We start from the raw sequence: 26,570 nt of genomic DNA, 5'->3' as shown, positions 1-26,570 counted from the left end.
ATAATTGGAAAAATATCTATTGCTCATGGATAGGCCAAGCTAATATAATAGAAGTTAAAATTATATGTAAATTAATTTACTTATTCAGTGCCATGCCAATCAAACTACCAAAAATTATTTTATAGAGCTAAAAAATAATTTTAAAAAATTCATCTGGAAGAACAAAAGATGAAGAATGTCAAGGAAATTAATGGGAAAAAAATGCAAAGGAAGGTGGTCTAGCCATAACCTACCTAAAACTATATTATAAAGTGGCAATCATTAAAACTATCTGATATCACCTAAGAAATAGAGTGGTGGGTCAGTGGAATAGGTTAGGTACACAAAACACAGTAGTAAATGACTATAGTAATCTATTGTTTGATAAACCCAAAGACTCCATCCAGCTTCTGGGATAAGAACTCACAATGCAACCAAAAACTACTGGGAAAGCTGGAAAATAGTATGGCAGAAACTAGGCATAGACCAACATTTCACACTCTATATCAAGATAAGATTGAAATGTGTACGTGATTTAGGCATATGGGATAATATCATAAGCAAATTGTGAAAGCAAGAAATAGTTTACTGTCAAATTGGTGGAGAAGGGAAGAATTTATGACTAAATAAGAGATAGAGAACATTATGAAATGCAAAATGGATAATTTTGATTACATTAAATTTAGAAAGGTTTTGCACAAACAAAAGCAAAGCACCCAAGATTAGAAGGAAATCAGAAAGCTGGAAAACAATATTTCTAGCCAATGTTTCTGATAAAGACCTCATTTATAAAATATATAGAGAACTGAGTCAAATTTGTAAGAATAGAAGTCATTCCCCAATTGATAAATGGTCAAAGGATATCAACAGGCAGTTTTCCGAGGAGGAAATTACTGCTATCTAAAATCATATGAAAAATGCTCTATGTCACTATTGATTAAGTAAATGCAAATTAAAACAAATCTGAGGTATCACCACACACCTATCAGATTGGCCATAATGACCAAAAAGGAAAATGATAAATGTTGGAGATGATGTGGGAAAATTGGAACACTGATGCATTGTTGGTGTAGTTGTGAACTGATCCAACCATTTTGGATAACTATTTGGAACCTATGCCCAAAGGACAACCACACTGTGCATACCTTTTGATCCAGAAATATCACTACTAGGCCCAAAGAGATAAAAAAGGGGGGAAAGGATCCACATGTACAAAAATATTTATAGCAACTTTTTGTGGCAGCAAAGAATTGGAAATTGAGGCGATGCTCATCAATTGGGGAATGGCTGAATAAATTATGGTATATGAATGTAATAGAATGCTATTGTGCCATAAGAAATGATGAGCAGACAGATTTCAGAAAAACCTGGAAAGACTTACATGCTGGGTAAAGTGAGCAGAACCAGGAGAACATTGTACGCCGCAATAGCAACATCACACAATGATTGACTGTGATAGACTTAGCTCTTCTCAGCAATGCAATGATACAATACAATTCAAAAGACTCATGATAAAAAACGCTTGACCACATCCAGAGGAAGAATTATGGAGTCTGAATGCAGATTGAAGCATATTATTTTTTTTTCTTTCTCATGGTTTTTCCTTTTTGTTCTGATTCTTCTTTCACAACATGACTAATGTGAAAATATGTTTAACATGATTGTACATGTATAATCTATATCAGGTTACTTACTGTCTTGGGGAGGGGAGAGCAAAGGAGGAAGAAAAAATTTGGAACTCAAAAAAAAAAAGAATGTTGAAAACTATACTTACATGTAATTGGAAAAAAATACTATTAAGTGAAAAAGGAAAAAAAATAGAACTGGGCAAATGGAAGCTAACGATTCCATGAGATGTCAAGAAATAATAAAACAAAATCAAAATAATGAAAAAAAATAAGATAATGTAAAATATCTCATCAGAAAAGCAACTGACTTGGAAAACAGACTGAGAAGAGATAACGTAAAAACTATTGGACTACCTAAATGTCATGATAAAAAAAAAAGAGCCTATACACCTTATTTCAAGAAATTATGAAGGAAAATTGCCCCAATATTTCAGATCGAAAAGATAAAATACAAAATACACATTGAAAAATCCACTGATCACCTCCTGAAATAGAAATTAAAATCAAAACTCCCATGAATGTTATCATTCTAGAGTTCCAGGAGCAAGAAAAAAATATTATAAATTGGCAGATAGAAATAATTCACATATGGAACCACAGTCAGAATCAGACAAGATTTAGCAGTTTCCATGTTAAAACAGCAGAGGGCTTAAAAAATGACATTCCAGAAGGCAAAGGAGCAAAGATTACAATCAAGAATAACCTATCCAGCAAAACTAAGTGCAATCCTTCAGGGGGGGAAATGACTATTTAATGAAATAGAAAACTTTGAGACATTCTTGATGAAAAAACCAGAGCTGAATAGAAAATTTGACATTAGAACACAAGACTCAAGAGAAGCTTTAATAAAAGATAAACATGAAAGAGAAATCATAAGAGACTCAATAAAGTTAAACTGTTTAAAATTCTATATGGGAAGAGAATTTACCTAACTAATAAGACCTGTATCATTATTAGGGCAGTTAAAAGTAGTTTACATAGACAGAGTGCATGGTTGTGAGTCAATTACATTGGAATGATCTCAGAAAAAGGGAGTTTAGAAAGAGGGATACACTGAGAGAAGAAGAGAAAGGTAGAATGTAGAAAATATATAAAAATAAGAGCCATCCCTCAACTGATGAATAGTCAAAGAATATAAACAGGCGGTTTTTAGAAGAAGAAATCAAAACTATCTATAATCATATGAAAAAAATACTCTAAATCACTACTGATTAGGGACATTCAAATTAAAACAACTCTGAGGTACCACCTCACACCTATCAGAAGCTACAAATGCTGAAGGGAAGTGGTAAAATAGGTAGATTAATGAACTACTGGTGGAGTAGTGAAGTTGTCCAACCATTCTGGAGAACAATTTGGAACTGGACCCAAAGGGCTATTATATTGTGCTATTAACAATACTAAATCTGCATCCCAAAAAGATCAAAGAAAAAGCACAAGGACCAATATGTATAAAAATATCAATGGCATCTCTTTTGTGGTGGCAAATAATTGGAAATAGAGGGAATGCTCATCAATTTGGGAATTACTGAACGAGTTGTGGCATGTGATTCTCATGCAGTAGTACTGTGCTATAAGAATTGACAAGGGATATATGAACAGATGCAAAGTGAAGTGAGAAGAATCAGGAGATCATTGTGCATAGTAACAAGATTGTAGTGATGATGGACTATGAAAGATTTGGCTACCCTGATTAATACAATGATCCAAGATGATTTTAAAGGACTGAAGATAAAAAGAAAAATGCTATCCACCTCCACAGAGAGAACTGATGAACTCTGAAGTATAATTTTCTCCCTTTCTTCTTCTTGCTTTTTAAAAAATATGGCTAATATGGAAATATTTTTCATAATTTCACATATATAATTGATCTCAAATTATCTTCTCACCAGGTAGGGGAGAGGTTAAGAGGGAAGGAGAAAATTTGGGAATCAAAACTTTATAAAAAGAATGTTAAAAATGAATAAATAATATTTTCAAGTTAAAAAATATTTTGGTAGCCTCCACAATGTCCTTTTCTAGTACCTCATAATGGCATGGTCATAACTCTGGATTCCCATTGGACTGCAAGATCTGACAGGTTCAATAAAGTTGCAGTATGGACCCAATGACAGACTACAGGTCTGATGACTTGGTCTTAGAACATTAGAGAGTCTCGTTCCAATGTGGTCAATTGTTTTGGCCCATGTAATTCATGATGAGTAAGATGAGAAGAAACTGTGGTCTTGATATTTAGGAGTACATCACCTTTGAAGTCATGAATGCACATAGTATTACTAAGGAAGAAATCAGTTGGTAACATACCAAAAGGATTTAAGTAAGGATAGAAGCAACTGTGGGTAAGCTGTTTGAAAGAGTGTTGAAATGATGGAGATGATTTCATAAAAACCTGGGATGGCTTGTATAAACTGATAGATAATGAGGTTAATAGAACCAGAAGAGCAATTTATACAACAACAGCAATATGGTAAAGACAAATAGCTGTAGAAGAATTAGGAAATCTGATCAGTGTAATGACCAATTATGATTCCAGAAGACTAATAATGATGAATCATACTGCTCACTTCCTGATAAAGAGGTGAAGGACTCAGAGTGCAGAATGAAATATATATATATATATATGTATATATGTATGTATATATATATATACATACATATATATATATATATATAACATAGCCAATTTGGGTTTGTTTTTGCATGACTATGTGTGTCTGTAACAGTTATTTTGTTTTTTTCTTTTCTCTCAACTGGAAGAAGAGGTGGGAGGATAAGAAGGTGAATTTTTGCTAATTGGATTTTTGTATATACAGACACACACATGATACATATAATATATATGCGTTGTAAATAAATGTGTGTATATGTATTATATATGTGTGTATATATGAAATTACAGTAATTTAGATGTGCTGCCATGAAGCCTGAGATGAGAAGAGAGAGACAGATAAAGACAAAGATGGGGAACAGAGCTAGCCCCTGCTCTCAAGGAGCTCACATTCTGATGTAAGAGGTTTTATCTGCAAGTCAGATAGGAAAACTCCATGGTCCTTAGAGTGCTATAGAACAACAGATGGTAATATTTCTTCTTTAATGTCATCTTTGCTGATAAAAATAAACAAATCCTGTTTTTTTACACTAAACTATTTGACAGTGCCAAGGACTTTGGTGTTAAAAACTCTTTTCTGATTCATCAGTAGCTGTATGCAGCTGCTAAAAAGTTAGAGGCTGCAGCAACTGCCCATTGAAGGCAGTTGGTCAGTAGTTGGAGTAGGTGATTGAGGTCACGGCAATGCTTGGACTCCTCTGGCACATGCCACTTCTTTCCCCCTGTGGATGCCTTGCGACTTCATATACACACATACATACAATTATATTTATGTATAAATATAATACATAAATGGATATATATATTGATCTTTGATCCACCTTCTTTGAGGTACTCTGTATGACAGATATAATGGTCCAGACCCTTCACTATTGGTATACTTATCAACCAATGGTACATCCTCTACCCCTGCCTTGTGGTTTTGGTGGGCCCTGGCCATGCCTACCCCTACTGACTAAGGGTTGATGCAAGACAGAACTGTCCAGAATCTTTTTTGACCCCTATCTAAGTTCTCTTTGCTCCTGTATAAACAAATATCTGGCATCACTTTCTCCCTTAGAATGACCTTTCCCAGGAAAATCCCTCTTGCCTGAGATATTTCTAGGCATGAGAATGAGTAAGTTGTTTCCTTTATCTGCTTGATGACTGCAGTTTGTGTTGCTGTTTAAATATAGTTGTATAATCTAAACTAAATCCAAGTAGTTCGATAGGCCTATTTTTTTTCATTTTAACTTCTGTCATTTCAGAAGTTCTTATAATATTACATGAAATACATATCCAAGAAATTTCTGCAAATGTTCAGAAATAGAAAACTTGATGGACCTACTAGTTTCATGAGATATAAGAATACAGAATCATAAAATTCAGATAAGCCTCAAAAGCATGACATTTGATATATATCTTCAAATCAAATGGCACACTAAAGAGAAAAGCCTTTGTGTTATTCACCAATAATACAGTTGATGGTCCAGCTTTCAATGGAACCTATACAAATTTCATTAATGCCTAACTAAATAAAAGCTCAGTGAAACAGTCATCTCTTTATGTGCAACAATCAGAACTGTCTTTACAAGTAAGTAACGGAAAGACCATGAGTGTGATTTGAAGGAGCACTAAACAGTGCTCCCAAATCATTGCCCAATGATACGATTCATTGATTATTCCACCTTACAGCTTCTTTCTTTTGTATCCTGGAGGCTTTTCATTCTTTAAGAATACCTTTTTCAATAAAAATACTCCTAAGAAATGTCAGATTCTGGTCTTCATTAATTAATAAATTATTATCATTCAATACCTTGATAGGGATAAATGATCAGCAAATGCTTTCATGGCAAGGCCTCAGAATTTAAAATCAGAAGCCTAGAATCAAATCCTAGCATTGCTTATTAAAGCCAGCTGGCCTTTATCAATTTGCCTACTTTTCTGAAATTCAGTTTCCTCATTTTTAAAATGAAGGGCCTGGGATAGATTATCTCTAAATTTCCTTCCATCTGTAAAATACTAAAAAGGGAATGAATCTGGATTATAGGGGTTGGGAGGGAGGTGGGAGAGCTAGAGAAAGATACTAAAATGGAAGGAAAAAGCCTTACAAAAGAAAACAAAATGCATTTATTTCACTGGTAGAATTCAAAGATCTATGATATCAACCTGAATGCAATCCTTATTAAATGTCTCTTTGTGTTTCAGTACTTTTATCTATTAGTTGGGAAAATATTATGTCCCCCTACATACATACAAGGATTTGTGTAACTGGTTATTTATACAGTTCTCAGCATCATCATTGGGGCACACTGGAAAAGTGGGAGGGGAAAATAACTCTGGACTTGGAACCAGGAGATCTGATTACAAGTCTCTGTCGTTTGGTTCCTATTGTGGTCATAAAGAAATCACTTCACCCCTCTGAGAGTACTCACTTATATAATGGAGCTAATGATTATTGCATTACCTAACTCACTGGGATATTATTAGGAAAGCTTTTTTGAGTCTTAAAATATTGGAGAAATGCAAGACATTATTATCAACATTTTGAGAAAACTACATGAGTAACATGAGATAATAATCACTGTGGCAAGGCTAGGTGCTTTAGCAGATTTTGTTTGGAGCTGTATGACATGAGTTGTGATTCCATTGTTCCCTATTATCAGTCCCAACCTAAAACATTCTCAAAACCTTAGTAGAAGGACAAAGGATAGTGTAATATGAAAGTTTAGTGACAGAAATTAGGAAGATGTAAGTGGTAGGGGTGAATGATATCTAGAATAATAGTGGTAGAATGATAAAGTACTCCTAACAAGATGGCATTGAACTGAAGAAGATAGAGTCCAATGGTGATTACTAAGCATTCATTCAACAAGCATTTATTCAGTGCCTACTCTATTCTAGCATTGTTTTAGGTGCTAGGGATATAAAGCTATTTTATAGATGAGGGAACTAGCTCAGAATGAGTTAGCTAAAGTCACATAGGTACTACAATAAGTATTGTCATAACAAAAATCTAGTTCCTCTGACTTCATGTATGGAGTACTATATACCATACCTAAGAATTTTGACCTATTTGTATCATTATCATTATTATTATTATTATTGTTATTATTTTATTCTCATCATTTTGATTGCACACAATATATAATTACATACAGATAGAAATGTTCCTGGAATGGCTTGATATCTTAATTTTTTCAGAGTTAATATTTTAGATTATTGCACAGGTCAATAAAATAACTGAGTTTTGTAATAGAATACAAGTAGCAGGATATAAGTACATATTCTGTAGGCTTAATAAAGCACCAGAGGACAATGCCAGTGATAGATAGAATGATAGAATAGCAAGGTTGACATTTATCTTATGTTTTTCCCATGTGATTTTTATTTGAACCGTTAGGTCTCCATATTTTGAAAGTTATTTATTTCACAAACCTTGGTGAATATGAGTGATATGGTGACATCTAACTCCTTCACCTCATGGAATATTTCTTCAATGATAATAAAATTTTATTTAGAATCAACCAGTGTAAAATTCTAAATGTAAGCCAATAAAAAATACAGAATTAAGGTTTTGAGCTTGAAGCCAGAACTCACACTGATACCAAGGGTGAAGGCAGCACTTGCTAATACTTTGGTCTCCTGTTTTTTGATGGGAAGGCTGTGGTTGATTATAATAAGAGACTTACTGGCATCCTGAAATCAAAGCTGAGTAGGAAGAACATTTCATAGCAATTAATACCAACTAAATAGCAGTCTTAATGCACACTTTTGAAACTATTAAAGGTGTTGAAATAGATTTAGAGACTTTCCTAAAAATATGTAAGATATAAAACTTAAGGATTATCACCTGAAGGCAGCAATAGAAAAATTAACACCTAATGCAAAGGAAAAAAAGAGGAAGAATATTCATACATATTCTCTATTGATCTCCAAACTTGAATCTCCAACTGCTTTTCAGATATCTTGAATTAGATGTCTAGTAGATGTTTTAAACTCAATATGTCTGAACAAGACATTCTATCTCTTGGTTCTGGGCATTTTTTTCTGACTGTCCCCCATGCCTGAAATGATCTCTTCCTACTGGTTTTCCTGGACTCCTTTTAGTCCCAACTAAAATGCCATCTTCTGCAGGGAGTCTTTCCCAACTCTTCATTCTAGTACTTTCCCTTTGTTAATTATTGACTATTTATCCTGTATATAAACAGGTTGTATATATTTGTTGTTGTTATCCCCCCATTAGAAGACTTCCTTGAAGACAGGCATTGTCTCTTTCCTCTTTTTGTATCCCCAGCACTTAACACAATGCCTAGAAAATAATAGTCACTTAATAAACATTTATTGATGGATAAATTCATTGATTCTCAGAGTACACTATAAGCAGGTAAAAAAAATCTACAGAAATACAAGCAAACATGACTTAATTAGAGAGAATAAATAGCAAAAGCAGATGAATACCATTAGATTTGTTGAATGTAACTGAAAGTTGTTTACTTCTAAAAAGAGAATTTGAAAAGACTCAGACCCAAGAGTTGAATCTAAAGTCCTTATAGGGCAGCATTTGTATTAATTCAATAAAGGACATGTTGGGGAAAATTATTAAACAAATTTTAAGTCATGTATTTGTTTGTAGAAAGGGAGGAGTTTTGATGATAATTCAGAACTAGGTAATCACTAGAGAACAGAAATGTTAGCCTTAAAGGTCCTGGACTTATAGCAGAATGGAGATTAGTCAAACAAAAGGGTAGAAATTGTGCAACATTTCACTGTATGCTTCAAATATTTACCTCATAGCATATTTAGCAAGCAATGATTGCACGGCTAGAATTAAACATCAGAAATGAGCTACCTTCATGGACTGAAAGATCATAAATACTCATACTCCAAATGCAGAGCTCAAAGTCTCATGTAATTCCAGCAATAAATAACATGTTCTAGAATTGAATGATTTTTGCAAAGCAAAATATGATCCACAATCAACCTGAAATAACATTGATCAATAAAAAGTTATAAATAAAAAGAGGAAGATTCCTCCCTGAACAAAGTCAGATTGGCTACAACATACCAACTTCAGCAAAAATGTAAAATTCTCACCAGACCAAATAATTAACAAGAAACCCATTGAGAAACTAAAGTAAATGACCACTTCCACCTCAGAGATACATAAAAAGTCAGCAAGAAGTCTGTGAAAAATAGGAAAGGGGACATCAACAAAGCAAGTAGAAGTCTAGACAAAGATGCAAATAGCTTCACAGAGCAAGTGGAAATGGACCAGAAAAAGGTGTAGAATGTTGGAATCAATGTCCAGAGAAAGCAGAATGGAGGCCTTCCATGAGAAAACAATGGGAATATATATTTAAAAATGTATTCTGAAAGCCTTGAGAAACAGCAGTAATGATTATGGTACAAAAGAATTCAAATTTTGGTGACTGTCTTGGGATCAAATAAAAGGAAAGACTAACCAGTATCAATATTGTTACAAATCTAATACTATAAAACGTACAAGCAGAAACTCAAAGGAAAATGAATTTTCCATTAGGATTACATGAATACCTAGAAAAAATGAAGCAAGGAATTTTAAAAATGAAACAAAAGTTCTGTATTTTAAAAAAAATGAAAACGGAAAATTTAAATAGCTAGAATGCAGTCACAAACTTTAACCAATGAGAGACTTCATGAAATTGGGACTATATTAAAAAAAAAAAACAAATCAGTGATTCCATGAGCAATCATTACATATTAGAACAAAACAAAAAGACTGAAAAATAGGAGATCATTTAAATTAACTGGTATTAAAACAACTCACCACAGAACCAAATCAATAAGAGATTACTTAAAAATCATTGGATTCCCAGAAAACCGTGATAAAAAATAAATTTGGATACCTCATTTCAATAACTCATAAATGAAAATTTCCTAGGTCTATTAAACTCAGAGGGCAAAGTGATGATAGAAAGAATCCACCCAACATATACTTAAAGATTCCCCCCAAAAGAAAAGGACCTAAAATTCTACGGCCAAAATCCAGAGCTTCCACAACAAACAAAATAATATTACAAACCTCCAGAAAGAAGAGGTTCAGGTATCAAGGAACCACTGTCAGGATCATATAAACCTGAACACTTTTTTTCACTACAAATGAGAGGAGATCACTAAATACAATATTTTAAAAAGACAGAAGATACGGGATTGCACCAAGAATAACTTACTGAAATGAAGCTTTAATGAAATAGATGACTTTCAAGATATTTTTAATGAAAAGCTTTGGTGTCATTAGAAATGTTAAAATACAATAAAGGAGTCCCCAGAAAACCAAAAACTTAAAATTATTTGAGTAATTGGAAAGGGTTGTATGATGATGTAATGTTGCCTTTCTAATAGGAGGTAAAATAAGCAAGTGACCAGTCAGAATCTCAATAAAAGGGCATTGAAACACCAACAACTAAGGATTGATTGCTTCTGTTGTGAAGAGTTTGAGATGGCAAAGAAAAAGATAGGTAAAAAGGAATATGTTGCTGTAGATAGAAGAAAGAAGGGGGCTGAACTTGATTTCTTCTTATAATTGTTCAGTCATTTTCAGGCATGACCCCATTTGGGGTTTTCTTGGCAAAGATACTAGAGTGGTTTGCCATTTTCTTCTCCAGCTCATTTTATAGATGAGGAAAATGAGGTAAACAGACTTAAGTGACTTTCCCAGGGTCACCCAGCTAGCAGGTCTGAGGCCCAGATTTGAACTCAAGAAGATGAGTCTTCCTGACCCCAAGCCCAGAACTCTATCCACTGTACCATGTATGTGCCTTAATTAATAGACTAAATTGATAGAAAGACATACTTTTTTGGGACAAGGTCTCTATGTGGATTCATTTTTGCTTCACTATGCTTTTTTTCCCTTTTTTCCCTTGGTTTTAATTGAGGGTGAGATTGAGGGGAGAGGAGGAATTAGCAAAAAACAAAACAAAACAAAATAAAAAAACATTAAAAATGGTCCATTGAAACTTTTTTCTTAAAAAAAAAAGACTAGAGTAATAGGAAGTTCAGAAGGAAGCACAGAAAAACAGGGTTATTTATAAAGTAACATTTTTTTAAATCAAGAAGTAGAAAATAAAGTTATTAAAGACAAGTAATGGTGTTTATGCACTGAATATTTTTATTTCATGTCTTTCTCCCCATTAGATTGTAAGATTCAAGAGGACAGAGCCTATATTTTGCCTCCTTTTGTATCTCCAGACCTTAGCTAAGTACCTGGAATTTAGTAGGTGCTTGATTATTGTTTATTATCAGAAATATAGGGATTCATGTTAGAAACAAAGGATAAGGTAATTGCTATCAAGACCAACAGAATATTTATTCTATACTTATTTACTGACAAGACTTTATAAGGAAATAGATCACTGTATAATGAATAATGAATAGTATCTAATAAGTGCCTAGAAAAACACTGTCATTAGAATTATGAGAATTATAGATAATTCATTATTCTTCATAAACTAACAGATCATAAAACTTTGAACTACAATATAAGCTTCAAAATATATTTGAGAATTCAATAAATAAACTATACTGGAAATAGAGCATTAACATGGGAGGGGAGGGATTATCCAAAAGTTTAAGGATTTTTTTTAAAGCAATTGCCATATTGGATGAACATTCATAACTTCAAAACTAGATAGAACAAAAATTTCTCAAAATACAAAGACCCAATGTTCCAATAGCTTATTATAATACAAATATGGTATTGACATGTGAATCAGGAAAAGACAAAGCTGGGGAAAAAGAACAACTATCATAGACCAATATTACTAATGAATATTGCTGCAAAAATGTAAAGCAGGTTATAAGAACATATATAAAAAGATTATACATTGTGAATAAGCTGGGTTTTGACCAGGAATTTAAGGCTATTTCAACATAAAGAAGGTAATAAATAGAATAAAGAATGTAAATAATATAATCATAAACCAGCATATGATTATGCCAAGGTATGTTTAAAAGACTTTTAACAAAATCCAACATTTATTTCCATTAAAATCTGAGAAATCATAGGAATAAGTAGACCTTCATTTAATTTGGTAAAATAGTATTTATCTAAATCAAGAGCAAATATATGTAATGGAGAAAAGTCAGAAGCTTTTTCAACAAACTATAGGGCTAATCATTGATGCCCATTATCACAAATAACATTTAATATACTACTAGAAATGTTAGCTATCTAAATAAAAGAAAGAAAAAGAAAATAAGGGGGTAAACATTGGTAAAGAGAAATCAAAATTATCCTTTATGTATATTATATTTAGAAAATCCAAGATAGTCAATAAAAATTAATTGAAAAATTAATAACTTCAGCAATGTTGTAGGAAGTAAGTCCATGTTGTCAGTATCTCTTTATATAATCACAAAAGACAAAAACAAGACCTAAAAAGAGAAATTTCACTCAAAACAATCAAAAGAACTATAAAACACTTGGGATTTTATCTACCAAGACTCATTTAGGCACTAAATGAATCTAATTATAAGTTGATCTATGCAGAAATATAGACCTAAATATTTGGAGAATCGTTCATCACTCACAGATAGGTTAAGCCAACATAATAAAAATGACAATACTACATAAATTAATTTATATACCAAACTCCCTGCAAATTTCATAAACTGGCAAAAATAATAACAAGGTTCATATGGACAAAAGGTCAAAAATCATAATAAGAAAAATGGAGGAAAGAATGGTTCCTATCTACTACAAATCAGTAATCACTCAAAAAATTTGGTAGTCCTTAAGAAAAAAGTAGAGTGCTCTCAGTGGAGCAGACTAGGAACATAGATTAAAGAAGAGTAAAAACAAAAAATCCAAGACAAAATTTTAGAAATAGTATCTTGTCTGATAAACTCCAAAGACCTCAGTTACCAGAGGAAGGACTATTTGACAAAAACCACTGGAAAAACTGGACTGCAGTCTTATAGAAATTAGATTTAGATCAATATCTCACACCACACATAAAGATAAACTCCAAATGGACATATGACTTAGACATAAAAGATCATTTCCCAGCTAAATTTAGGAGCACAGAAAAAAATTACCTTTCAGGTTTATATAAAGAACAGAATCCTGATTAAACAAGTGATAGGATGATATAAGATAAAATGAATAATTTGGATTTTATAAAATTCAAAAGTTTTGCACAAGAGAATCTAGTGTGGTGAAAATAGAAAAGAAATGAGTACCTGGGGGAAAATCTTTGCAACAAGTTTCTTGGGTAAAGGTATTATTTCCAAGGTATACAAGGAATTGATTCAAATCTATTTAATTAAGAGCCATTTCCCCAAACATAATGTTTAAAGCTATCAATAATAATATAAAAGCTCTTACTCACTAATAGAAAAATTTCAAAGTAAAACAACTTTGAGATTATATATCTCACCTATAAGACTGGCAAAGATGACAAAAGAGGAAAATGACAAACAGTGGAGTTGTGAGAAAACAGGCACACTATTGCACTTCTAGTGAAGAATTAATTGGTTTAGCCCAGGGTGGGGAACCTGTGCCCTCAAGGCCACATGTGGCCCTCTGGGTCCTCAAATACGGCCTTTTTATTGAATCCAAACTTCACAAAACAAATCCCTTATGAAAAGGATGTGTTCCATAAAACTTGGATTCAGTCAAAAGGCCACACCCAAGGACCTAAAAGGCCACACCTGGCCTGGAGGCCATAGGTTCCCCACCACTGGTCTAGCCATTCTGAAATGTAAATTGAAACTACACCCAGTAAGTTACTAAACTGTTTGTATCCAGGTATATTAGACCTATAGCGTAAAGATATCAAAGAAGGAAAAAAGTATCTCTATGTACAAAAATATTTATGGCTGTTTGAGGGTAAACAAAAATTGGAAACTAAGAGGGTGTTCTATTGGAGAATTGTTAAGCAAGTTGTGGTATTGAAATGTAATGGAATATTATTGTGCCACAAGGAATTTTGAGCAGGATAATTTTTGAAGATGTTGGGAAACTTCTATGAACTAATTTAGAGCCAAATGAGAAAAAATAGGAAACAATTTAAACAATGATAACAACATCATAGAGAAAAAAACAGCTTTGAAAGACTATTATTTTGATCAACACAATGATAAACCATAAATAAAAAAGAATGGATATGTAGGATGCCACTTTACCTCCTGAAAGAGACATGATAAACTTAAAATTCAGAAAGAGGCACACATTTTCAAGACATGGCTAATGTGGGAATTTGCTTTGCTGAGTTATGTAGATCTGTATTAAGGACATTTTTTTTCAATTTAATTTTCTCAATAGGGAGAGGAAGTGGTGGAAGGGACAAATAAAATACTTATCACTTGAAAAATAACAATAATAGAGAGACCCAGTAGAGTAATTCAAATCTCTCTAAGAACTATCAATGTATTCATATCATCCTTGTCATTCTGTCTGTGACTACAGTTGCCCTGGATATGCTTTCATAAATTCTGTAGACTTTGTACCATTTGCTGATGAGTTTACTTAACTGTAAAATGATTTTATTTATCTTTGTAATATTGCAAGTTGAGTAATAAACATATGTATATAATATATACATACCGACACATACATACACATATATGTAAATGTGTATATATACATGTTTATTACTCAATGTGAAATATATATATACACATATATATATAGTATATTATGTGTGTGTGTGTGAGAGTGCCAGAGATACACATACGCATCAGAAATCTATTCATACTGTGACTTTTTCTTGTAAAGAGTAGAGGAAAGAAAATGCTCAGAAATAAATGTTCCAAATAATGGGTTGCTGTCTTTCCCTGGAAGCAGCCCCTGAAGTCATTTTCTGGTCTGCTCACTGAGCTGGGCAATGAGTCCCCATGGCACTCATCTGTCTTACTCTCAGCAGGTCAGAGAGCCTTAACATCACCCAAGAGCATATAACCTCAGGACATTTTCTAGGGTTTTTTTCTTCACCCAGTCATCCATGGAATTATTTGGAAGGTCATCCCTTTTCCTGTTCCTCTAGCCTAAAATGTTACCTTATAATGTGACTTTCCACTCCTGTGTCTCCAAATATATAGCTGGCAAAGGAGAAATCATTTCAAGTCACGTATAACTGTTGGTCAAAAGAAACAATTCAGAAAAAAAAAATAATTTTTGATTCTTAACTCCTATGGTGGAGGGAGCTGGTTTGCCCAGAACAGCATTAACCATTCTAATCAGAATCATTCATTTTAATAAAGAGATTATAATTTAAATGCATGTGATCTTTTTTCCCTTCAAAGAGCTCAAAGCATTTTGCTAACATTGACTCATCATCTATCTAAGAGAATAAACTAGGAAAATAAATCCCTAGAGATTGAGAAAACAAATAATTGTGAGAGACAATTCATTATTTTCACCACTTGCCTTTCATTCCCTCCCCTGGCTAGACAAGATTCTGTGCACTTCACCCTCCATTAGGCTGATTCCCAAGTTCTCTCCATATCACTAAAGCCACTTAGTATCTAGTACTCCTTTTTACGTTGTCTTCCTTATTGAACTGAGTTGCAATAGGGCTTCAAAGTGGGGAATAAAGGGTGGGGGTAGTAAGGGGAAATAGATGATAGCATAAAATAAAGGCCCTCAAAACAATATATTACTTGATCTTTAATCATTTTCTCTTATATTTTCATCTTGTAACTCCTATTTACTATGCACATGGGTTGAATGTGCTAATTAGTTTACAGATTGTTTTCCAAGTTCCTTGAAGGCAGAGGCTGCTTAATTTGTTTCCTTTTTATCTCCAATACAATGCCCAATATATTTTTGGCATGGACCTCTGATTTCATTGGTATGGGAAGCATCAAAAGAAGGAATTCCCTTTACCAATGGAAATCTGAAACTGTTCTGTAATTTATAATAAGAGAAAATTGCCTATGGAATATAGAGGCTAAGTGACTTGCCTATGGTTACACAACCAGCATATGTTAGATATAGGACTGGTACCCAATTTGACTTGACCCCAAAACAAGTGTCTGGCCCTCTGCCTAGTAGCCCCATTGTCCTTTAAATGTGTACTTTGCACACAGCAAACACAAAATAAAATGCTTATTGAACTGAATTGAACTAGACCCTGTCTAGCAGAGGTAACAATAAAAGGCCCTGAGGCCTTCACATTTAAATAAATCCAATGTATGAAAATCAAAATTTCAAAACGGATAATTTAGGAGTGGTTCTAATAATTACAAAAGGATTCACTATATGTAGACTTCTAAGTACTATGGATTTTCCCTATTGCTTGTAAAACTTTACTTATTAAAATTCAATTCAATAAGCAAGTATTAAGCACCTTCTAAGTGCAAAGGACTGTAACAGATACTGGGAATATGTTAAGGATCTGTGATTTCATGAGTGTAACTCTTCTATCACTTACTAGATAAACCATAGAAATTTTCCTGAGGCAAGTGATTTCCTTGAATTACAGAGACAGTAAATAGCAAAGTATTTGAACTAATCCTCTTAATTCTAAGTCTCACAGTATCCAACACAGCATCAGTTTCCAAATGGAAAAGACCCTCCCTATGGAAGACCTTAGCCTTGTTACAATGAGACCATGGCCTGAACTAAAAGGATGTGTGACCAACCAAACAAAGGCTAGAAAGAAAGGTCAGATCTCAGGTGTCTGTGTTAAACAGTCTGTCATAGAGCTAGACTCCCACACAACCAAAACACAACCAAATGACTCTTATCCCCCAACCTTTTTACATTGAACCTTCTGTCTTTACTGCGCAAACTGTGAACTTCTTCTCCCTGCCCCCATATCTGAGCCTGAAATATTTGTTCCTGTTCCTTCACCACAGTTATAACGTAACCACCATCTAAACACCCACAGCAGCAGCTATCTTATTGCCCATTTTATCCTTCAAAGCCCATCTTGGATTACTGCCACCATCTGTGACCTTTCTTCCAATTCAAATGTTGCAGAACAAAACTGAAGAAAAAATCACAAAATCATTATCACTTGGCCCAGTACAAATTAATGATGCGTAATTTCAACTGGACCTTCTCTGAGGCAAGGGAATTTTTTTACATAAAATGAGGCAATATATTTTACCCTAAATAAAATAATATTTGAAAAACACTTTGCAAACCTTCAAGTAACATCTAAATGTCGGGGGGAAAGTATATCCCCTTTATTGATTCACTATCCCACTAATCATACTGGCTTTTCCAAACTGTTTCACATCTTAAATGTCTCATGGCTCTCCCTACTTCCAAACTATAAGCTAAGAACCTTCACCTTCACTCATATTTCACATTTCCTTCTTCAGTCTTGTTTCACATGAAGAGGTCGTCCTTCTCTTTGCCAAAATAATCTATATACATAAGTAATCTTATTTATTCTCTAGCAGATTGTCCTCTACTACCCTATTCTCTCACTATTCTCCAATCTCTCCCTATCTACTGCCTGCTTTCCTGATGCCTACAAAAATCTCTAGGTCACCCACATGCTTAAAAGCCCTCAATTTATTCATCTGTCCCTGCTAGGCATTGTCTTACCTTTTTCCTACCTTTTGCAGTTAATCTTGTTCACAAAGTTGTCAACAATCAATGCCTCCTTTCCTCTCACTCTCTCTTTACTTCTCTGTAGTCTTGCTTCCAACTTCATCATTCAACTGAAATTACTCTCTCCAAAGCTGTTGATGATCCCAAATCAAATGTCCTTTTCTCAGTCCTCATTCTTTTTGACCTCTGTGCAAGCTTTGACATTATTAATTACCTTCTTCTCCTAGAAACCCACTCCTCTCTACATTTTCATGATGATATTCTCTCCTGGTCCTCTTCTTACCTGCCGAACCATCCCTTTTCAGTATCTTTTATGCAGTTCACAAAATAAATGTAGGTGTCCCACAAGATTCTCCCTCTACACTATTTTGCTCGGTTATCTCATCAACTTCCATGAAATCAGTTATTATCATTACGTGAATGATGGTGAGATTATATTTTCCCCAGCCTTCATCTCTTTCTTGACCTCCAGTCTTATATCTCCAATTGCCTTTTAGATATCTCAAACACAACATGTCCAACATTGAATTTACTGTCTTCCCCACTCCATTCCTAAGTTCTCCATTCATCCTAACTCCCCAATTATTATTAAAAATACCCACAACCTGGATGACTACTCAGGCTTACAATCTAGGTGTCATCATTGGCACTCCTGCCCTCCTCCCATAAACCAATATCCATTGCCAATTCTTGTCGGCATATACCCCCTTTTCTCCTCTGACACAGTTACCACAATGGTACAGATGCCCCTTACCTCAAGCCAGGATTATTCCAACAGCCTTCAAGTTGGCCTCCCTGACACATCTCCTCCTCACTCCAGTCTACCCTACACTCAGCTATCAAAGCTATTTTCTTAAAGCACATCCTGATTATGTCATTCCATCACCACCACCACACCAACACCCCTTCAATAAACAATAGTGGCTTCCTATCAACTCTATGATCAAATATAAAACTTTATGTTTTATTTTTGAAATTCTTCATATCCTAGCCCCCTCCTACTATTAGAATAATCTTATACTTTACTATCTTCTATAATCTATAGATTATAGACACCAGCTTCAACATTTTCTTTTTTTAATTACTGAAACAAATACACAAGAAGAAAAGAATAAAAAACATATTATAAACTTAAATATTGAAACTTAAATAAAAAATAAGAAAAGAAAAAAAGCACATCATATGCACAACAGAACATAAGAGAGGATTCAAAATATATATCAATAAATTTCTGTTTCAAGAAAGCCTATATAATAAATACTATGTGTTGTGTTGAGAGCTGTCCATATTTTCTTTACTTCCTTGTTAGTTTTCTTTTGTTCTCTGCTGTACACTTTTTACTTTGTTCTTTCCCCCCCTTCCTCCCCACTCCACAGAAGGCTACAATTAAGCATGGATATAGTTATATATAGATATAGATATACAAATACACATATACATGTATACACATACATACATATATAGACATACACTTTGCCTAACAAATTCAACTTCTGATCTTTGTCTTTATGTTTGTGTGTATCTCTTAATTTTCTATCCCTCCTAACTCGATTTTATTTCTGCCTGCTACCTTGCCTTCTTATTACTTAACCTCCCCCTCTCACCAAGGATCCTTCTCTTCTCCTCTCCCCGCTTCCAATCCCCTTTGCGTTTTACTTCTTTCTGAATTTAGAAGACTTTTATAATCTTTTAAATATATATCTATTTTTCCCTCTTGAACCCATTTCTGATAAAAGTAGGTTTCCAGAACAAACAGCCCTCCTCCCCATCTAATTCCTTTATGCCATTTCCTCCTCTTGCACCTCATTTGTATAAAATAATTACTCTTTTTTAGCTGTTCCTAAATGGTTTTACTTTTTAAAGTCATATCATACTCAGGTCTGCCCCAATCTTTCTTACAAACTACCCAATTACTAATAACAATCTTAGACATACATTTTACATTTTATATACATAAAAAGTAAACAATCTGTCCTTATCAAGTCCCTTGTAATTAGTCTTTGGTATGTACCTTACATTTCTCTTGGCTCTTGTATGTCAAATCTTCTATTAAGTTCAGGTTTTTGTTTTGTTTTGTTTTGTTTTGTTTTGTTGTTTTTTAACAAAGTCCTGGAAGTCTGACAGTTCACTAAATGTCCATTTTTTTTTCATTCAGGATCATGCTTAGTTTTGGGTATGATATTTTTGGCCTGAATCCCAGTTCTTTTGCTCTTCAATATATAGTGTTTCAAGCAGGCTTTGAGTGTTGCCACTGCTAGATCTTGTGTGATTCTAATTGTGGTACCAGAATATCTAAATTGTTTTATTTTCCTTGTTGCTTATGATATTTTATCCTTGAACTAGGGGTTTTGGAATTTGACTATAATATTCCTATGGGTTTTACTCATAGGATCTCTTCTAGGTAGCAACTGGTGGATTTTTTTCTATTTCTACTTTCCCCTCTTGTTCTAATGTTTCAGAACAATTTTCTTTAATTAGTTCTTGTATTATTGTATCAAGATTTTGTTTTTGATCATGACTTTTAGGTAATCTGATTATTCTTATGTTTTCTCCTCTTGATCTATTCTCCAGATCAGTTGTTTTTTTCTTATGAGATGTTTCACATTCTTGACCATTTTTTCATGCTTTATATTTTGTTTTATTGTTTCTTGATCTCTCATAACTTTGCTGGCTTCCCCTTGCCCAATTCTGATTTTCAAGAAATCATTTTCTTCCTTAAGATTCTGGATCTCCTTTTCTAATTTGTTGACTTTCTTTTCATAATCTTGTTTTTTCTTGGATTGTTCTTATTTTTTTCCCCTTCAATCTTTCTCTTTTGATTTTTAAAGTGTTTTTTTTAAGTTCTTCTATGAATTCTTTTTGAGCAGGTAACCATTTGATGATACTCTTTTGGGAAGTAGAAGGTTTTTTTGCTTCAGTATCCTCCTCTAAAGATGAACCCTAGTCTTCTCTTTTCCCATAGTAACTCTCTGTAATTGGATTCTTTCTCCTTTGCCTGTGCATTATTATTTTTTTATTTGTAGTAGCTTAATTTTTTTATAATCAGCTCTAGTCCTGGGGTATGGAGGATGGTGCTTCTCTCCTTAGATCCTCCTTCAGTTCTCCCATCTGGCCTGGAACTGAAATCAAGATCTCCAGCTTCCTTTAAGTGCCCACAGCCACCAGTATCCCCACCCCACTTCTTCCAAACTCATTGGTGTGTACTGATTCCTTCTTGCCCTACCACATCTCCATGGCACAGCTAGGTCTGGCATTCCTTGTGAGCAGAGGTTCCTTCTATCTTCCCCAGCTCAGATACTCAACACCACTCCCTGTCCTGGGGGTAAAAGTTCCTGTGGCTGGGGTTTTCCAACCCAGTTAATCCCAGGGCTTGCTATTTGTTGTTTAAGTGGATTTAGGACCTAGCATGGAGGTGTTTACCTTCACAGAGACCAAAACCTCATCCTGGTACTTTTCTTCAGGTCTTCTCAGATTGTCCTAGGAAGACCCCCATTCTACTCCTGCTCTTATTTATTTTTACCACTCTATGTTCACCCTGAGGCACTATTTCATCTCCTTTGTTGGGGGAAAATCTTGAGAGCTTGGAATTTTCTGACCTACTCTGCCATCTTCCCAGAATCCTCCAACACCATGCATTTCCACTGACTGCCATGTCTAGAATTCTCTCCTTCCTCAACTATCCCTCTAGGCTTCCCTAGCTTCCTTCAAATATCAGCTAAAAATAATTCTTCCTTCTGAAATAAGTCTTTCCTGGTCATCTTTAAGACTAGTGACTTACATCTGAGATTTCATAAACACACACATGCATGTACATATGTATGTAAGCATGCATGTATTATGTTGCATTGTATGCATATGTGTGTATACATATAGGTATATGTGTATATATCTATATGTACACATACGTGTATATTCGTGTCTATGCATGTGTATTTGTATATACACACATTCATACTTATAGCAATATGTGTGTTTATATATATACACAAAGAGAGACAGAGAGACAGAGAGAGAGAGAGAGAGAGAATCTTGTTTGAACATAGTTTCTTGTATATTGTCTTCTCCATTAAACTGTGAGCTCCTTGAAGGCAGGAATTGTTTTTGTCTTTTTTGGTATCTCCACTGCTTAGCATAACTATTCATACATAGTACATGCTTAATAAATGCTTGCTGATTTGGTTTGACCTCAAGGTGCTAACCTAATACAAAGATGTGACATGGACACAAATAAATATAATGAAAATAAAATATGATTATCCAGAGATCCATATCAAGAAAATCTAAGAACTTTTGAGGAGAGAGCACTTATAGCTGTGGAGCTCTGGAAATGGAATATGGAGGATGTAACACTCGAACTGAGCCTTAAAAGAAGAAAAGCTATTCAAATTGTGGAGTTGAGGCAAAGTGCTTAGATCTTAGAATAGCTTTCTATGGGCATGTTTTTTGTTTGTTTGTTTGTTTGTTTTATTTTCTTTTCTTTTCTGCAGGGAAGAGCAGAGGACTAAAGGAGGACTGGAAAGAGGAAATCCTTGGGGCAGCTAGGTGGCGCAGAGAATAGAGCACTAATTCTTAGAAGCTATATTTCTCAAAGTAGTCTAAGATCACATTACCTTTCATAGGTTCAGTTTTATACCATTGACCCAAATTGAAAATACAGTCCAAATATTTTGCACCAATTTTTCTATATGAACTGCTATATAAACACTTCTCCCATCTCAAAATTTTCTAGTTGATTTGTCGAATCCATGTGAAATTTTCTAGTTATATTTCCAAAATTTCATCTTATTAGATTTGGATCTTATTCTAGTCTGTTAAGATCCTTAGATAGTCTAGAGTTTCAAATCTGAGCTCTTGGAAGACATATTGGTACCTTTAAAAGAAAAAAAATAATGAAAGTCTGAAGGAGGATTAGCTTTACAGGGAGAAGGCAGGAATGTTTTGAGTTCAGCTTTTTATATGTTGAATCTGAAGTGCTAGTTGGACATGTAGGAAGCAAATGTAGGATGGGAGCTCTAGGGACAGATTGAGGTTGAACATATAATTTTGAAGGTTATCTGAGGATAACTGATTATTGAAGCTTTGTGGGAATGGATATGATTGCCAAGGGAGAAACAAGAAAAATCATAAGAGAAATGTGCCAAAAATGGAACCTCATCTCTATTTTAATTCATACCTTTACAAGTTTGTATCTGTTGAGTCAAGCCAACTAAAACTTGTCATAATGACAGTAAAAGCACAGCAAGAAGTTTTTGGAGAGATAAATTCATTAGTGAGGACTAAAATGCCTAGGCCTAGTAGTTTAAAATGATTATGAATGTTTTGCTATATCTCTGTGACACCAACATAGCTGGTTGAGAATTGAACACTGTACGTAGTCAGTCAAAAAATATTTTGCCATGACATTGAGTGACAAGGTTGACTAACTTTTCCTACTGAAAAGATTGAAATGACTAACTATCGTGAGGTCGTGAAGTATGACAAACCTAAAATTGCACTGCTCTAGATTTTTTTGCTACTTTTCAGACATATCATTGAAGAAAGCTGTTCAGAGACACTTATGTCATATGTTAAAGTGGAATATATAGAGAACAGAGCTAGATGGAGGCCTAGAAGTATTGATCAGTCAAGATTATTACACTCAAAATCATGACTGTAGCTGACATTAATATTTTATTTTAAGATTATCAAAAAACTTCATCACATATTATTTTAGTGGCTCCTCCCAACAACCCTGTAAGTCAAATGTTACAGGCATTATCACCATTTTACAGGTAAGGAAATTGAGGCACAGCTTAATTAAGTGATTAGTTTCCATGGTCACAGAACCAGTTAGTGCAATTAGAACCTTCTTAGAGTCTTCCTTGATCCAAGTTTAATTCTCTGTCTGTCAAATTACACTGCTTCAGGTCATAGCTGTAAAAGGCTGCCTCATAGTTTGAGTTGAAAAGGTTGGCTTATTAAATTAAGTGAAAATCTACTGGAAAAGTATGAGAGAGCTCATATAAACCTGCTTCCAATTTTAAAGAATACTAGATTGCTTCCTTTTTATTTTCCATCCTGCTAATCTAAACCTTCTCAGATCCCTAAGTCTATATCAAGGCAATTATGATTTTTAAAGCAACCATTTTCTGTCCTCACAGAATGAGCAATACAAAAACTTTCTACTTAATTTTTTTTCAACATTTCTTTAAATTTATTCTTCATCTTTAGATACAGAGTGCAGACAATCCACAATTTATAGACAGGATATCTTACAAAAGTTAATTCATAGTTAGAACATGTTTTCCTACAGAAATGATGACATGCATGATAGCTGGGTTGCCAAGCCAATCCACAGATATCTATTCAAGTCAGTGTACCAAAAGAGTGTATTAATGATTGAATCATATGAAAACTAACCATTATTTGTAATACACACACAGACACACACAGACACACACACACTATATATATATATAAAATCAGAATTTGGGATGCGAGTGACATCATCTCTATTGCATTGAAATGCAATAGGAAATGTTGTCTTACCTGTCCCATCCTCTCAATGCAGGCCCCCTGCTAGGGAGTGAGAGAAGATACTTGCTCCTTGTGATTCTGCTCCAAATCCATTTATCTATTTCCAATGTTACCACTATGGAACAGATCCTAAGTAAAACTCTCTTGGACAATTATAATAGCCTCGACAATGTTTGTTTTCCCATCTCCATTCTTGTGCCACTCTAAGTCATCTTTCATACTCCTGCCAGCAAATTAAATCTTCATTTAATTCTTCTCTGTTTAAAAATCTTCAGTGGAATCCTATTACCCATAAAGTTTTGAACTTCTTAGCCTGGCATTCAAGATCCTTCAAAATTCAGCACAACTTTACCTTTACATCAATATCTCTTTTCACTGCCTTCCACATATTTTGTCCCTGAGAGTTCACATGGGCTTTCCTATACCTGGAATAACCTCTGCTGTTGTTCTCAACTATTGAGTATAGGTCTATGTTCTGTAATGATGACAAAAGAGTTGAATGATAATGGAGAGGTTCCCTGGTTTCCAAGTGCATTTATCAAGGAAGAAGATCCTTCCAAAACTTCCATATTGAATTTTCCATATTATAGTCACTTTTGTTGATTCATAAAGGTACAAATAATACATCCAGGAATTATCTAGAAAAAAGTGTTAGGTAGTAAAAAGTCAAGGAGAAATTGAACACTTTAGAGGAATATTTGGTGTTTTTTGTTTGTTAACAATTGCAGGTAAGTCACCATAAGGGAAAGTCAAGTTTGGAAAGTAAACACATTCTGAAAGATAGTATCAGTCTGAGAATGAGATTTGAGTTTCTGAACCATGGTTCTAAATATGGAAGTGGTGGATTTTGGCAAAGGATGAAGTACACATAAAAAGGTGGGTAAAATTATATTTGCTGGTAGTCTTGAAAAATTATGTTCAAACATTCAAAAAGTAAAAGGAAGGGACTACCCTATTCCTTTGGCTACTATCTGTGTTGCAGACCTTTCCTTCATGAAGAAATGTATAACACACAAGTTACTGTGACCTAGGAAAAGCAACTAAGGATGTCTTCAACAAATGCTATACGTTTGATATGGTTAAAATATATCTTAAAACCAAGTCTTCCAGTGGAATGGAATTTTCCACTTATCTTCATTCATATACTGGTACAGGTAAAGCTTCTGGTAATTTGGAAACCAAGTACAAGATCTATGACTGTGAACTTACCTTCATTCAAAAATGGAATAGAGACAACATCCTGGGGAAAGAAATTAGCACGGAAAATAAATTGGCTCTTGATACCATAACGATACCAAGAACAAGAAAGAAGAATGAGAAATCAAAGGTCTCTTGTAAGTGGGACTCTTTCAGTGTTGATGGAAATGTTGACATTGATTTCTCTGAACTGACCATCTTTTAGCTGTACTAGCTTATGAAGGTTGGTTTTCTGGCTATCAGGTGAGTTTTGACATGGCCATATCCAAACTGTATCAACATAATTTTGCCCTAGGTTATAAAGTTACTGACTTCCAGCTGCACACATGTGAATGATGGCTTTGAATTTGGAGGGTCAATACACCAAAAGGTTAATGAGAAGATTGAAACTTCTATAAATCTTGCTTGGACAGCTGGCAGTAAAAACATTCATTTTTTGCATTGCTACTAAGTACAAGTTGGATCAAAAAATGTCCCTGTTTGGTGCAGTGAATAATGATAGTCTTATTGGACTTGGTTATACTCAGACACTTTGATCAGATGTAAAACTGATGCTCTTAGCTTTAATTGATAGGGGGGAAAAAACTTCCATACAGGAGGTCATAAGTTTGGTTGGGGATTTGAAATGAAAAGTTGATATATGTTTTTTTGTTTGTTGATTTGTTTGTTTATGTAAAGTATCAGATTTATCCTTGGAAATGAAGAAAAATGAATGCACTCTGTTTTGGCCTAAATATTCTCCTGTGAAATTTCATTGTGACATTTTGTTCTTCCAAAGAATTGCTGTAGAACCACCATGCTGAAGTCTAGATACTTTTAAGTACATCATAAGAGAGAGATTCTTTTATACACAGTAACAGCAACATTGAGCAATGATCAACCATGACAGAGTTAGCTCTTCTAAGCAATACAATGATCCAAGACAATTCCAAAAGTCTTATGATGGAAAATGCTATTTTCATGATGGAAAAAGAAAGAAATATGGAGTCTGAATGCAGATCAAAGCATACTATTTTCACTTTTTTTCTTTCTTATATTTTTTCCCTTTTGTGTTGATTCTTCTTTCACATTACTAACATGGAAATATATTTAACATGATTGTACATATATAACC

At 34.0% G+C, this 26,570-nt stretch overlaps 1 pseudogene; it reads left to right on the top strand.

Annotated features, from left to right (window-relative positions):
* LOC114043834 overlaps positions 1-26,093 on the top strand; it is a 143,466-nt pseudogene extending 117,373 nt beyond the window's left edge.
* Positions 26,094-26,570: the final 477 nt, after the last annotated feature.

This window comes from Vombatus ursinus, unplaced genomic scaffold, assembly GCF_900497805.2.
Source record: "Vombatus ursinus unplaced genomic scaffold, bare-nosed wombat genome assembly UNPS02014770.1, whole genome shotgun sequence".
Classification (NCBI taxonomy): domain Eukaryota; kingdom Metazoa; phylum Chordata; class Mammalia; order Diprotodontia; family Vombatidae; genus Vombatus; species Vombatus ursinus.
The sequence above is the reverse complement of the archived record's forward strand: the minus strand, read 5'-3'. Positions and strand labels throughout refer to the sequence as shown.